Here is a 14,385-nt window from a genome sequence, read left to right on the forward strand (position 1 = left end):
CGCGCCGACCAATCAGCGGCGAGTCTGACGCACGCATTTCCTCTCAGCCAATGGACGGGATCGGACGATGGGCGCTGACGTGGGTCCGCCCCACCTCCTGAGGGTGCTCGCCAGGCCTGAGGGGGTGGTGTCTGCGCAGGCGCGGTGTGCGCAGGTGCGTGGCGTCGGCGTCGGGGCTGCAGGGTCTGGGCGCTGCGAGGTGGGCGCTGTTGCGTTTGGGGGCTCCGCGACTGTCTGCTGGTGCTATGCGGGGTGTGCGGCAGCTGTGCGGGGGCCGTGAGGCGCTGTTTGGGGCGCCGTGTGAGCGGCTCTGCGGGGTCCATCAAGGGGCCGTGGGGCGCTGTGCGTGGCGCTGTGTGGGAAGCTCTGCGGGGGCCGTGGGGAGCTGTGTGGGAGGCTGTGCGGGGGCCGTGGGGCGCTGTGCGTGGCGCTGTGTGGGAGGCTGTGCGGGGGCCGTGGGGCGCTGTGCGTGGCGCTGTGTGGGAGGCTCTGCGGGGGCCGTGGGGCGCTGTGTGGGAGGCTGTGCGGGGGCCGTGGGGCGCTGTGCGTGGCGCTGTGTGGGAGGCTATGCGGGGGCCGTGGGGCGCTGTGCGGGGCTGAGGGGAGGGCGGGTCGCGCTGTGCCCTCCATGAAGCTCTCGTATGGCCCCGCTGGGTATGGGGGTGCACACAGGCCGGAGGTCAGGCGCTGGAAGATGTGTCCCGAGATCCACTCTGAACCCGCAAGCCAAGGGCACCCTGTCCCGCCGCCCACAGCCTTTTCCGCGGCCGTAGCCTGGGCCAGGGTCCCCCCATGGGACTCGCACGAAAGACCCCGGGGCAGGAAAGCCCGGCAGCCCAGGGTTGGATCCAGCCTGCATTGAGGTGGGCGTCTCAAGTACCCCGTCTAAGGCCCTGCAGGAGCAAAGCCTTGGACTGGGTTGTGGCGCTTGTGTGTGCATTGACTGCTCTTGTAAAACATACGTGAAACATTTAAGCGTGCGTTTCCCTGCCATTCAGTCCAGTCATGTGCCACACCCCCACTATTTCTAGAATTTTCTCATCGCAAACAGAAACTCTGTCCCTTTTAAACAGTAACTTCCCATTTTCCCCTTCCCCTTTTAAAATTTTACTTTCAGTTTTTAAATAGCCCAGATTGGCCAGGCACGGGGGCTCACACCTGTAATTCCAGCACTTTGGGAGGCCGAGTTGGGCGGATCACGAGGTCAGGAGTTTGAGACCAGCCTGGCCAACATGGTGAAACCCCGTCTCTACTAAAAATACAGTAATTAGGTGGGCGTGGTGGTGCACGCCTGTAATCCCAGCTAGTGGGGAGGCTGAGGCAGGACAATTGCTTGAACCCAGGAGGTGGAAGTTGCAGTGAGCCGAGATGGTGCTACTGTACTCCAGCCAGGGTGACAGATTTCAGAAAATACAGGACTATGCAGTGTGAAATGTCCACTTTGCCTGGCCACCTAGTTCCATTACCAGAACCATCATACTTCTTTATTTCTTTATTTTTTTCTAGAAATAGGGTCTCACTCTGTTGCCCAGGCTGGAGGGCAGTGGTACGATCAAAGCTCCGTGTAGCCTCGACCTTCTGGCTTAAGGGATCCTCCCACCTCAGCTTCCTCAGTAGTTGGGACTATGGGTACACACCACCATGCCTGGCTAATTTTTTTCTTAATTTTTTGTAGAGATGTTGGAGGGGTCTTGCTATGTGGCCAAGACTGATTTGAATCCTGGCCTCAGGGGATCCTCCCATCTCAGTCTCCCAAAGTACTGGGATTAGGTTTGAGCCACTCCACCTGGCCTGTCAATTCTTGGTGTATTTTTTCCTTGACGTGCATAGTACAAGTACATAGCGTGTTCTCCCACCTTGCTTTTTCTACTTACGTGCTTCTTAGAGATCATCCCAATTTAGTAAAAAGCTTCCTTGTTTGTTGTCTAAATATACCTGGTCTGTCCCGATGGACAGTTGGGTTGTTAGTGTAAACGGTGCTTTTCCACATTGTTTGTGCACATGTATTTCTGCAGGAGAAATTCCTGGAAGTGGAATTGCTGGGCCAAGTAGGATGTGCCTGAGTACTTTTGATAGCTGTTGGCAAGTCGCCCTTTGTGGAAGTCAATCGATTACTCAGGTCTCTCTGGAAGTCTGAGAGTGCCTGCACGCCTTCACCGGCACAGTGGGTCATCTGTCAGAGTGAGACGTGGTGTCTCACTGTTTTCAATTTGCATTTCAGATGGTGGTTATTTTTAATTTCTCTTGCAATCACAGCCACTTTTCTGTTTTATGCAAAGCCACTAAATCCTGTTGAAGAGCGGGGCGCGGTGGCTCAAGCCTGTAATCCCAGCACTTTGGGAGGCCGAGACGGGCAGATCACGAGGTCAAGAGATCGAGACCATCCTGGCTAACACAGTGAAACCCCGTCTCTACTAAAAAAAATACAAAAAACTAGCCGGGCGAGGTGGCGGGTGCCTGTAGTCCCAGCTGCTCAGGAGGCTGAGGCAGGAGAATGGCGTAAACCCGGGAGGCAGAGCTTGCAGTGAGCTGAGATCCAGCCACTGTGCTCCAGCCTGGGCCGCAACAGAGCGAGACTCTGTCTCAAAAAAAAAAAAAAAAAATTTCCTGTTGAAGAGCTGATGTGGACTGTCTGGGCCTATGGTCAGGGTGTACTCACTCAGCTACTCAGAGAGAGTGGGGCTTCCGGTCACCTCCTTCCTTCTGCCACAGCTATGATGAAAAAGAAGACACAGGCCTGGTGCTTTGGGAGGCCAAGGAGGGAAGATTGCTTAAGTCTAGTAGAAAAAAACAATTTATTTTTGTTTAGAGACAGGGTCTCACTCTGTTGTCCAGGCTGGAGTGTGGTGGCACCATCAGCTTACAGCAGCCTCAGCTTCCTGGGCTCAGGTGATCCTCCCACTTGAACCTCCCGAGTAGCTGTGATACAGGCACATGCCACTACTCCTGACTAATTTTTATTTTTTATTTTGTAGAGATGGAGGTCTTACTATATTGCCCAGGCTGCTCTTTTTTTTTTTTTTTTTTGAGACAGAGGCTTGCAGTGTCACCCAGGCTGGAGTGCAGTGGGGCAATCACAGCTCCCTCCTCCTTCTGCCTCCTGGTTTCAAGTGATTCTTGTGCCTCAGCCTCCCGAGTAGCTGGGATTACAAGTGTGCACCAGCAGACCCGGCAAATTTATGTATTTTTAGTAGAGACGGATGTTCGCCATGTTTTTCAGGCTGGTCTCAAACTCCTGGCCTCAAGTGATATGCCTGCCTTGGCCTCCCAAAGCACTGGGATTACAGGCGTGAGCCTCCACACCTGGCGGTTTTTGTTTTTTTTTTTTTAATTATTTTTTATTTTTTGAGACGGAATCTTGCTCTGTCAGTCACCCAGGCTGGAATGCAGTGGTGCGATCTCAGCTCACTGCAACCTCTGCCTCCCGGGCTCAAGTGATTCTCCTGCCTCAGCCTCCCAGGTAGCTGGGACTACAGGTGTGTACCACCACGCCCGGCTAATTTTTTTTGTATTTTTAGTAGAGATGGGGTTTCACCGTGTTAGCCAGGATGGTCATGGTCTCGATCTCCTGACCTCATGATCCACCCGCCTCGGCCTCCCAAAGTGCCGGGATTACAGATGTGAGCCACTATGCCCGGCTTGGCCTACAAAAAATTTTTTTGAAAATTAGCTGGCCGGCCGGGCGCGGTGGCTCAAGCCTGTAATCCCAGCACTTTGGGAGGCCGAGACGGGCGGATCACGAGGTCAGGAGATCGAGACCATCCTGGCTAACACGGTGAAACCCCATCTCTACTAAAAAAAAAAGTACAAAAAACTAGCCGGGCGAGGTGGCGGGCGCCTGTAGTCCCAGCTACTCGGGAGGCTGAGGCAGGAGAATGGCGTGAACCCGGGAGGTGGAGCTTGCAGTGAGCCGAGATCCAGCCACTGCACTCCAGCCTGGGCGACAGAGCAAGACTCCATCTCAAAAAAAAAAAAAAAAAAAAAAGAAAATTAGCTGGCCGTAGTGGTGCACACCTGTAGTCCCAGCTACTAGAGAGGCTAAAGCAGGATGATCACTTGAGCCCAGGAGTTCAAAGCTTCAGTGAGCTCTGATCACACCACTGCATTTCAGCCACAGGCATGGGTGCTCTGCTAAGTATGGTATGAGTAGGCTGTGTGTGACCCTGATTCATAAGGAGAGAGGGTCTGGGAGATGAATGAGAAGCCACACAGCTGGAGGGGAAGCCCAGCCAAGCCTGAGCATGTCCTGCCTGTCTCCAGGCCTGCAGCCCTGGGGGTTTGGCCTAGACAGGCCAGCAGAGGGGCCCCGAGCGCAGCCTGCACAGTGTCCTACTGCTGATCCCCGGGGCTTCCTGCTTCCTGGCGCTTCGTGTCCTTTCCCTGAGCCCAGGCATCTGGGACTTTAAAAAGTCAGAAAGTGACTGGAAAGGAAGGCGTGTGTCTAGCTTGCTCTATATCTGCCTTGCATTTGGGAGGTCTTCAGTGGAAACGTTTTTCTGGAAGCAGTCAGCAAATGTGAAACACCATCAAGCCAGGCAATTGGAGAGGTAAAAAGAAGTGAGGACTCGGGGAATAAGGGCATTTTAAAAATAAAAATTTAAATTAAAAAAATAAGGAAATGTTTATTCCAGAGAGGTTTACAATACGATACTTTTTTTTTTTTAACTTTTATTTTAGGTTTGGGTTACATTTGAAGGTTTGCTACATAAACAAACACATGTCACAGGGGATGGTTGTAAAGATTATTTCATCACGCAAGTACAAAGCCCAGTAACCAATAGTTGTCTTTTCTGCTCCTCTCCCTCCCCTGCCCTCGCCCCTCAAGTGGACCCCTGTGTCTGTTGTTTCCTTGTGTTCATAAGTTCTTATCATTTAGCTCCCACTTACAAGTGAGAAGATGCAGTATTTGATTTACTATTCCTGTGTTAGATACTTACTTTTATTTTTCATTTATTTGTTTTGAGACAGGGTCTCACTCTGTTGCCCAGACTAGAATGCAGTGGCAAGATCACGGCTCACTGCAAACTTGACCTCCTGTGCTCAAGCCATCCTCCTGCCTTTGCCTACTAAAGTACTGGGATTATAGACTTAGCCACCACACCCAACTAATTGTTTAATTTTTTGTTTTTTGTAGAACAGGGTCTTGCCATGTGGCCCAGGCTTGTCTTAAACTCCTGGGCTCAAGTCATCCTCCCACCTCAGCCTCCCAAAGTACTGGGATTTCAGGCATGAGCCACCACGCCCAGCCTTCTCTTCTCCTCTAAACAGGAGTCATTAGAAAAACCTGGCTTCCCCACAGGACTGCTTGAGTCCAGATCTCAGTCCACTATCTTCCTGCAGCTCCTCCCGCCATATCACCCCACACACGGGCCCCAATATAAAAAGCAGCGCCATGTTTGCTGTCCTGATCAGATACCCTACTCTGACTTCAAAGTCAAAGGGGCCGGTCGCGTTGGCTCACGCCTGTAATCTCAGCACTTTGGGAGGCTGAGGCGGGCGAATCAGTTGAGGTCAGGAGTTCAAAACCAGCCTGGCCAACATGATGAAACCCTGTCTCGACTAAAAGTACAAAAATTAGCTGGGTGTGTTGACATGCATCTGTAGTCCCAGGTACTCGGGAGGCTGAGGCAGGAGAATGGCCTGAACCTGGGAGACAGAGGCTGCAATGAGCTGAGATTGCTCCACTGTACTCCAGCCTGGGTGACAGAGGGAGACTCCATCTCAAAAAAAAAAAAAAAAAAAAGGCCAATTGCGGTGGCTCACACTTATAATCCCAGCACTTTGGGAGGCTGAAGCGTGCAAATCACCTGAGGTCAGGGGTTCAAGACCAGCCTGGCCAACATGGCAAAACCCCATCTCTACTAAAAAATACAAAAATTATCTAGGTGTGGTGGCACGTATCTGTAATCCCAGCTACTTGGGAGGCTAAGGCAGGAGAATCGCTTGAACCCAGAGGTGGAGGTTGCAGTAAGCCGAGATCGCACCACCGCACTCCAGCCGGGGCAACAGAGCAAGACTCTGTCTCATAAAACAAAAAAAAAAGTGAAAGGAAATCTCAGAATATCTTACCGAGTGACAATGTAGAGACAAAAACGACAGACTCTGGCTGGGTGCGGTGGCTCATGTCTGTAATCCCAGCACTTTGGGAGGCCGAGGAGCACAGATCACTTGAGGTCAGGAGTTCGAGACCAGCCTGGCCAACATGGCAAAACCCCATCTCTACTAAAAATGCGAAAATTAGCCACGTATGGTGGTACATGCCTGTAGTCTCAGCTACTTGGGAGACTGAGGCAGGATAGTCGGTTGAACCTGGAAGGTGGAGGTTGCGGTGAGCCGAGATCACACTACTGCACTCCAACCTGGGCAACAGAATGAGATTCCATCTTTAAATAAATAAATAAATAATAAAATTACAGACTCTGGGTCTAAATTGCCTGAGTTTAAAGAACAGCTCTGCTACGGATTCACTGTGTGAGTTCAGGCAAGCTACTTAACCTCTCTGTGCCCATTTCCTTACCTGTGGGGATAAGGATGGTTTCTTGTAGATGATAAAGCCCTTTGAAGGAGCCCACCTGTGTTTATCTGCAGGGAGTAGTGTTACTGACCCCCCAAAGAAGCTGTTGGGTGAGTGTGGTCATCTTTCAGAAGAAACAGAATGTGTATTTGGTTAAATCAGTGAGTAAATACAGATTCTTCTGTAGCTTCCAGTTTTCCAAACCAGGAGCTGCACATACACCCTCGTTTACTGTATGCACGTGGCCGGAAACCTGGCCAACTGGGCTGGCGGCTCAAATGGCCCTGCCGTCCTTGTGCCCGAGCCACTCACCTCGGAAAGTATTTCCCTTCAGGGACACACACATCCAGCTCACCCGTTTTCCAGCTTGCTTTCCCGCACCATGGTGATCCTCGGTGGGAGTATCTGGGGCTTGATTTGTGCTGTCTAGGTGGATAGAGAGGCAGCATCACCCAAGCCTCCCGAGGCTGATAATGGGATTAAATTAGTTGCCAAAGAACAAGCAGATCCATTTCCAGGGCAGGGGAACAGATCTGTATTGACCCTCCTTGGAAATTAGTATTGGCCAAAAATCAGCCAGGCGAGGTGGCAGGCACCTGTGGTCCCAGCTACTCGGGAGGCTGAGGCAGGAGAATGGCGTGAACCCGGGAGGCGGAGCTTGCAGTGAGCCGAGATCATGCCATTGCACTCCAGCCTGGGCGACAGAGCAAGACTCCATCTCAGAAAACATATATAAAGAAATAAATAGAAATTAGTATTGGCTGGGTGCTCATGCCTGTAATCCCAGTCCCAGTACGTGGGAGGCCGAGGCGGGCAGATCACGAGGTCAGGAGTTCGAGACCAGCCTGGCCAACATGGTGAAACCCTGTCTCTACTAAAAATACAAAAATTAGCTGGGCATGGTGGTGGGTGCCTGTAGTCCCAGCTACTCGGGAAGCTGAGGCAGGAGAATCGCTTTAACCCAGGAGTCGGAGATTGCAGTGAGCTGGGATCACACCACTGCCCTCCAGCCTGGGCGACAGAGAGAGACTCTGTCTCAAAAAAAAAAAAAATTAAAAAATAGTATCAGCCAGGGGCAGGGGCACACATCTGTGATCCCAGCACTTGGGAAGGCCAAGGCAGGAGGATTGCTTGAACTCAGGAGTTCAAGACCAGCCTGGACAACATAGTGAGACCTTGTCTCTATAAAAAATTATCTAGGCGTGTGGCATGCACCCAGCTACTCATGAGGCTAAGGCAGGAGGATTGCTTGAGCCCAGGAGGTTGAGGCTTCAGTGAGCCCTGATTGCACCACTGCTCTGCAGCCTGGGCAACAGAGCATAATCCTGTTTCAAAAGAAGAGAAGAAAATACAAGAAATGAAATTAGACTTAGGGGCATGGTGTTGCTCACACCTATAATCCTTGCACTTTGGGAGGCCGAGGCCAGGAGAATCCTTGAGCTCAGGAGTTTGAGACCAGCCTGGGCAACAAGATGAGACCCAGTATCTACAAAAAATACAAAATATTAGCTGGGCCTGGTGGCGTGTACCTGTAGTCCCAGCTACTCGGGAGGCTGTGGGGGGATCCCTTGAGCCGAGGAGATCGAGGTTACAGTGAGCCAAGGTTGTGCCACTGCACTCTAGCCGGGGTGACAGAGAAAGACCCTGTCTCAAAAAAGCAAAAACAAAAAAGTTTGTCTGAATCTTTTTCACATCTGGTGTGGCAGGTGTGGATAGCTGGGCCCTCCTGGGTGCCTCTGCGTGATGTCGTTTTGTTGATGCATTTGGAGAGAATCTGCTCTCCAGACCTGCAGGGGCAATGTGCTTTCCTGGCCTCTTCAGATCAGGGTGGCTTTTCTTGGGTGCTGCGCTGAAACTCCAGCACTGGTCTTTCTTCAAGGTGAGCTGCAAGGTGGAATCTGAGGCCCACCCATTAGTGGGTTTCCTCCTGGTATCCATAGAATCTACTGGTCTGTCTCACTTTGGCCTTTGACCCAGGCAGGGGATCCTGACATCCACATTGGTCGTTCGGACGGCTTTGGTTTTGGTTCACTGCCTTACACGGGGCTTCCAGATGTTGACTTGCTTCATTTGACAGTATCAGAAAATCACTTTCCCCTGAGAAAGTAAGCATGAGAAGCTGTCAGGCTTTTAGTGGAAGATGAAAGTTTCCAAATTTTCTTTTTCATTAGACTGTGTAAGTTTTACCATTGGCGGTAAGTTCTGTCCGTTGTTCCCTTTGAAGTGGCGGGCTCACCTCATTCCTGCCAAGACCCAGGGCCATGTTCTCACAGTGCTGCCATCTTTCCTCTGTGTGCTCTGCGGAGAGTGGACCTCGGCGTGTGTGGGGCTGTGTGCGCTGCCATTGGGTCCCTCCACACAAGCCGCCGTGGACCCAGGGCCATCCCAGAACTGTGATTGTTTCCTGAGGTGTGGGGGATGTGCCAGCACTCACATGGCTATGGCTGCTTCTGCACCATTGGTGCCTGTGCCAAACAGGAGAGCAGCTCTGCCCAGCAGAAGCCACCTAGAGGGTCTCAAGGGGTCTGCAGACTGCCTGTCAGAACAACTTGTTCTGCGACGAGGAGACCCCACCGTGCTGAGCAGAGCCCAGCTGGGGTGCGGTGGGTGGAGGGGGCACCATGTCCACGACAGCGCAGAAATGATGCTCGGTGGACAGGACGGCAGCAGGACCAGGACCCGCTGGCTGGGCTGTGTCTCCATTCCAGCCCCTCTTTTGACCAATGCAAAACAGCTGAGTTTCACAAGGGCCTTGTGCAGATGAGAAGTCCCTGTGGCCTCACTGCCCACCTTCTCTCGCCTCTCAGCTTCGTTTCTGAAGTTTCCTGGACCTCCCTGCTGCCTGTTCCCAGGGGAAGGGAAAAGGAGCTGGTATTTGGGGCTGGGTAAGCAACACTGCAGTGATCTGCATCTTCCTACGGATGTCTCACAGGCTCACCCTCACGCAGAGAACAAGCGCAGAGAAGGGGAGGGAAAGGGAGGGAGGGAGAAGCAGGGGAGCTGCTGAAGAGAAGGGACCTGCTTTAAGATTCCCAGATTTGGCCTTGAGGGCAGGGTTTCTGGGAAGGAGCTGGGGGTGGCAGTGCTGATTGACATCCTGTGGGAAGGTGGCCCTGCATTTCCTTGGGATTCCCAGAGATGGCACATGACTCCTGGCAAGATGGGAGGCGTCTATCTACCCTGTTAGGCTGGGCCCTGGGTCTGAAACTCTGCCACCTTTGCCCATTCGCGTGATACAGCTCTACCCAACCCCGGGGCAGGTGCTGAGCAGCTCTCAGGCAGTGCCGTGGGCTGGGCCAGGGATGGCTGCGAAGACAGACTCACTGCAGCCAGAACCTGGCGTCCAGAAATAGAGATCCTGAGAGGAGTCAAAGCTGAGGGTGTTCCTTAGGTTGGCAGTTTTATTTTGGATGTCCTAAATGTCTTTGGTTTTTCTTCCTTTTTTTTTTTTTTTTTTGAGACGGAGTCTCGCTCTGTCACTCAGGCTGGAGTGCGGTGGCCGGATCTCTGCTCACTGCAAGCTCCGCCTCCCGGGTTTACGCCATTCTCCTGGCTCAGCCTCCCGAGTAGCTGGGACTACAGGCGCCCGCCACCTCGCCCGGCTAGTTTTTTGTACTTTTTAGTAGAGACGGGGTTTCACCGTGTTAGCCAGGATGGTCTCGATCTCCTGACCTCGTGATCCACCCGTCTCGGCCTCCCAAAGTGCTGGGATTACAGGCTTGAGCCACCGCGCCCGGCCTTTTTTTTTTTTTTTAGGCAGGGTCTCGCTCTGTCACCCAGGCTGGTATGCAGTGGGGCGATCTCAGCTCACTGCAACCTCCGCCTCCCAGGTTCAAGTGATCCTCCTGCCTCAGCCTCCTGAGTAGCTGGGATTGCAGGCGCCCACCACGCCTGGCTAATTTCTGTATTTGTAGTAGAGACAGGGTTTTACCATGTTGGCCAGGCTGGTCTCAAACTCCTGGCCTCAGATGACCCGCCCACCTCAGCCTCCCAAAATGCTGGGATTACAGATATGAGCCACCACACCTGGCCAGCCTTTGGTTTTTTATGGTTTACTTGGAGTTCTCTTTAATTCTGACATAGAAGTTCGCACCATCCCTCTTTCTTTTTTTTTTTTTTTGAGACGGAGTCTCGCTCTGTCGCCCCAGCTGGAGTGCAGTGGCCGGATCTCAGCTCACTGCAAGCTCTGCCTCCTGGGTTCACACCATTCTCCTGCCTCAGCCTCCCGAGTAGCCGGGACTACAGACGCCCGCCACCTCGCCCGGCTAGTTTTTTTTTTTGTATTTTTTTAGTAGAGATGGGGTTTCACTGTGTTAGCCAGGATGGTCTCGATCTCCTGACTTCGTGATCCGCCCGTCTCGGCCTCCCAAAGTGCTGGGATTACAGGCTTGAGCCACCGCGCCCGGCCAACGATCCCGCTTTCATAGATGAAGAAACCAAGGCTTTGTGACTAACTCAACCCTGCAAGGAGGACAAAACTGGCATCAGAGCACCTTGCTCCTGGGTCTGGCAAGAATGCCTCTTGCTTGCTGAGAGGCCCACAGATTGATCTGGCTCAAGAGTGGGAGATGGGACGTGACGAGGTCAGTGCCAACCTCTCTCTGAGCGCCTCCGAGTCGTGGCAGCTGAGGTGCTCCTCCGGGAATGTTCTACCATCCACGAGGTCGGGTAGGCCTGGAAGCTTTTGTTCCATTGAACTCTGCCAGGGAGCTATACTTAGCCACGCGAGTGGAGGCCGGGAGTGGGTTCTCTGAATATACATAGTAACAAGCAGGCTATTTTCAAACACCTAGAGAACCCCCCCGATTATTTTGGGCCAAAATGATATTTATAGGATGCTCTGGGCTCTTGGACACGAAGGCAATAACCTTAGCGCCTTTTGGCGTTCGGGATAAGTTTCTTTCAACAGGGAGTGGGGAGAGGGACCCGGTCACCCAGAGGCCCGCTGTCCCTCAACACCTGTTTCTAGGAGGCCAGGCGTCCGCTTTGCTTTTACACTATGAGTCAGAGAACAGCGAGAGGCATGCAGGGCCACTAATTTTCCTTCCTGCACACCCTGGTGTGGGTCCTGTCTGAGGCCTGCCGTGTGCTGTCAGGGGAGACGTCATCAGGGGACTTTTCCTGCTGTGAGGAGGGTGCAGCCCCCACCTTTCAGAGCCTGGGACACCCTCTTCCTCTTGTCCAGGATCCTCAGGGATTTCCTAGGCTTGCACTCTCACCCAGACATCACTGGGCCATAACTGAAACACCTGCTTCCAGTGTGCTCAGGTCCTGCAGCCTCCTGTCCATCCTTGCCCCGCCTCCTGCCCAGGAGAAAGACTCTGACAGTACCCCTGGAAGAGGGAGGAGAGTGGATGTGACGAGTGAAGATTTGGGTGGGGAAAGGAAGGCCTGAGTCCTGGGAGGAATAACTTGCCAGGCTCCGAGCCCCCGGAGACTATGAGCAAGGCTGAGATGCCCCCTTCCTGGTGCTCAAGCTGCAGGTGTTGGAGAGGGCTCTAGAAGCCCGGATTTTAAGTGACCACCCCAGGTTAACCTGGGCATGGTCAGGCAGAACAAGGAGGAGAGGCCAGCAGTGAAGGGCGGGGCTGGTGGGCAGTGGCTGGGGGTGTCCTGGTGGGGCTGGCCGCCCTTGCTGCCTCTGACTTGGGCCGGACCTGCCCTAAGTGGAGTGGCTCCTCCATTCTTTACACCCCAGGCCCCCGGCAGGTGCCCTGCCTTTCCTCTGCCCCCTCTCTGCCAGCCCGTTCTCTCCCTCCCAGCCCCTGCCTGCCCAGATATAAATATAAGAGCATTTTCCATGGGCTGAGACAGAAGGGAAAACATTCAGCTTTATTTTCGGCTTGTGAAATTCCTGTCCTTCATTCCCAACAGGTGCAGTCGCCTCATTTAGATATTGGGACCCAGAAATAGAACACAATTTACAATATAGCTTCCTTTAGGGATCTGGATGCTAAAAAAAAAAAAAAAAAAAAAAAAAAAGCCCTCCTATGAGATGCCGAGACTTAACAGCTTGACAGAAACTGTGGTTGGAGCTCTTGCCTTTTTCCAGGCCGGTGGAGACCCTCACCCCTGGCAGCCTGACCATGAAGCAGAGGAGGCAAGAGCTCCAGGAGACAGTCGGGAGGGAGGGGGCCCTGGAGGACAGGCTTCTAACCCTACTCCTCCTCAAGACCCTGGTGCTGGCCTGTCCCCTGCCTTTGCCCTGATGGGGATGAGGGAGAGGAGATGGGTCAGGAAACAGCCGTGACCATTGGGGAAGGTGACTTGGATACAACCTTTGAAGGAGATGCTTCTAGTAAACCCCATCAGTTAAGATCAGCTGTCCCCCATGATCCTTTGTGTGTGTTTTTGGTTTTGCACAGGGTCTCGGTCTGTCGTCCAGGCTGAGTGCAGTGGTATGATCTTGGCTCACTGCAACCTCCACCTCTTGGGCACAAGCAGTCCTCCTGCCTCAGCCTCCTGAATAGCTCAGACTACAGGGGTGCGCCACCACACCCAGCTCATTTTTTTTGTATTTTTAGTAGAGACAGAGTTTTGCCATGTTGCCCAGGCTGGTCTCAAACTCCTGGGCTCAAGTGATCCACCTGCCTTGGCCTCCCACAGGGCTGGGATTACAGGTGTGAACCCCCATGCCCTGCCCTCATGATCTTTTGTAGACTGAGGGAAAGAAGAAGGTGAGGCCCCCCTCTCCTCAGCACTGAGTGCAAGGACTCTCGAGGCAACTCTTGGCAAAGCCCTCTGTTCCCATTGGCTGTTTAGGTGGAATGGTGTCCCCCACTTCCATATGTTGAAGTCTTAATTCTCAGGCCCTCCGAATGTGACTATATTTGGAAATAGAGGCTTTGCAGATGTCATGAGTTGAGATGGGGGCCTCCTGGAGCAGGGCAACATGACTGTGTCCTCATAAGAGGAGAGACAGAAAACACACACACACCAGGGAGACGCCATGGGAAGCCAAAGCCACCAGAAGGCCTGGAACAGCCCCGCCCTCACAGCCTCCAAAGGAACCAGCCTTGCCGACACCTGGATCTGGGACTTCCAGCCTCCAGAACTGGGGGAGAATGAAACTCTGTTGTTTCTGCCACTCAGGCTGGGGGCCTTTGTTATGGCAGCTGAGTGGGTGCCTCCCTCTCTGGGGACGGCCAATCCCTGTGGGGGAGGCAGTGGTCCTGGTCCAGGAATGTGAGAGAGGCTTTCTCAGTGTCTTCACTCCTCCAGCTCACATGGAGGCTGGTAGCGGCTGCAGCCTGAGCTCTCCTGGGGTCTGTTTACTCAAGGTCACCCTTAGTCCAGAGGAGCCCAAGGTCTAGGTCAAGTTTCCTCTGGGATGTCCCCAAGGCTCCTCAAATAGGTGTCGTCAAACCATCTGCCCAAGGGCCCGTTAGCACCTGGCAAGTGTTAGCCAGGCTGATCTGCCGCGGCCTGCCCCGAGTGGGGCTCTCGCTGCCCAGGTTGGGACTGGAGCAGCCAAGTGGCTGAGCAACAGGGTGCTTCGTGTGTGGTCCCTGTGAGCCCTCCTGAATATTCTCATGGACAGACGGATGGACAGGAGGCTCAGCGGGCTCTGGGGAGCAAGGGGAGCCCTTGCCGCTCTCCACGTGGCTCCATTCCAGGACCAGGACAATGATGCCTTCCTGGCTGGAGCCAGAAGCAGAGCAGCTGACAATGGGCCAACCCTCCTGAGGAACAGGTGTCCCCCAGAAACCTCCTCCACTGCCCTCCTGAGGAACAGGTGTCCCCCAGAAACCTCCTCCACTGCCCTCCTGAGGAACAGGTGTCCCCCAGAAACCTCTTCCACTGCCCTCCTGAGGAACAGGTGTCCCCCAGAAACCTCCACTGCCCTCCTGAGGAACAGGTGTCCCCCAGAA

The 14,385-nt window shown here is 53.4% G+C and overlaps 1 long non-coding RNA gene across 1 annotated transcript; it reads left to right on the top strand.

The window, feature by feature from the left end:
* The first annotated feature begins 135 nt into the window (after positions 1 to 135).
* Positions 136 to 14,369, top strand: LOC135968984 (uncharacterized). The gene is made up of 2 exons (XR_010584030.2): positions 136 to 199; positions 12,880 to 14,369. It is a non-coding gene; the product is annotated as an uncharacterized lncRNA (long non-coding RNA).
* Positions 14,370 to 14,385: the final 16 nt, after the last annotated feature.

The sequence above is a fragment of the Macaca fascicularis genome, chromosome 20 (genome assembly GCF_037993035.2).
Source record: "Macaca fascicularis isolate 582-1 chromosome 20, T2T-MFA8v1.1".
NCBI classification, from domain to species: Eukaryota; Metazoa; Chordata; class Mammalia; order Primates; family Cercopithecidae; genus Macaca; species Macaca fascicularis.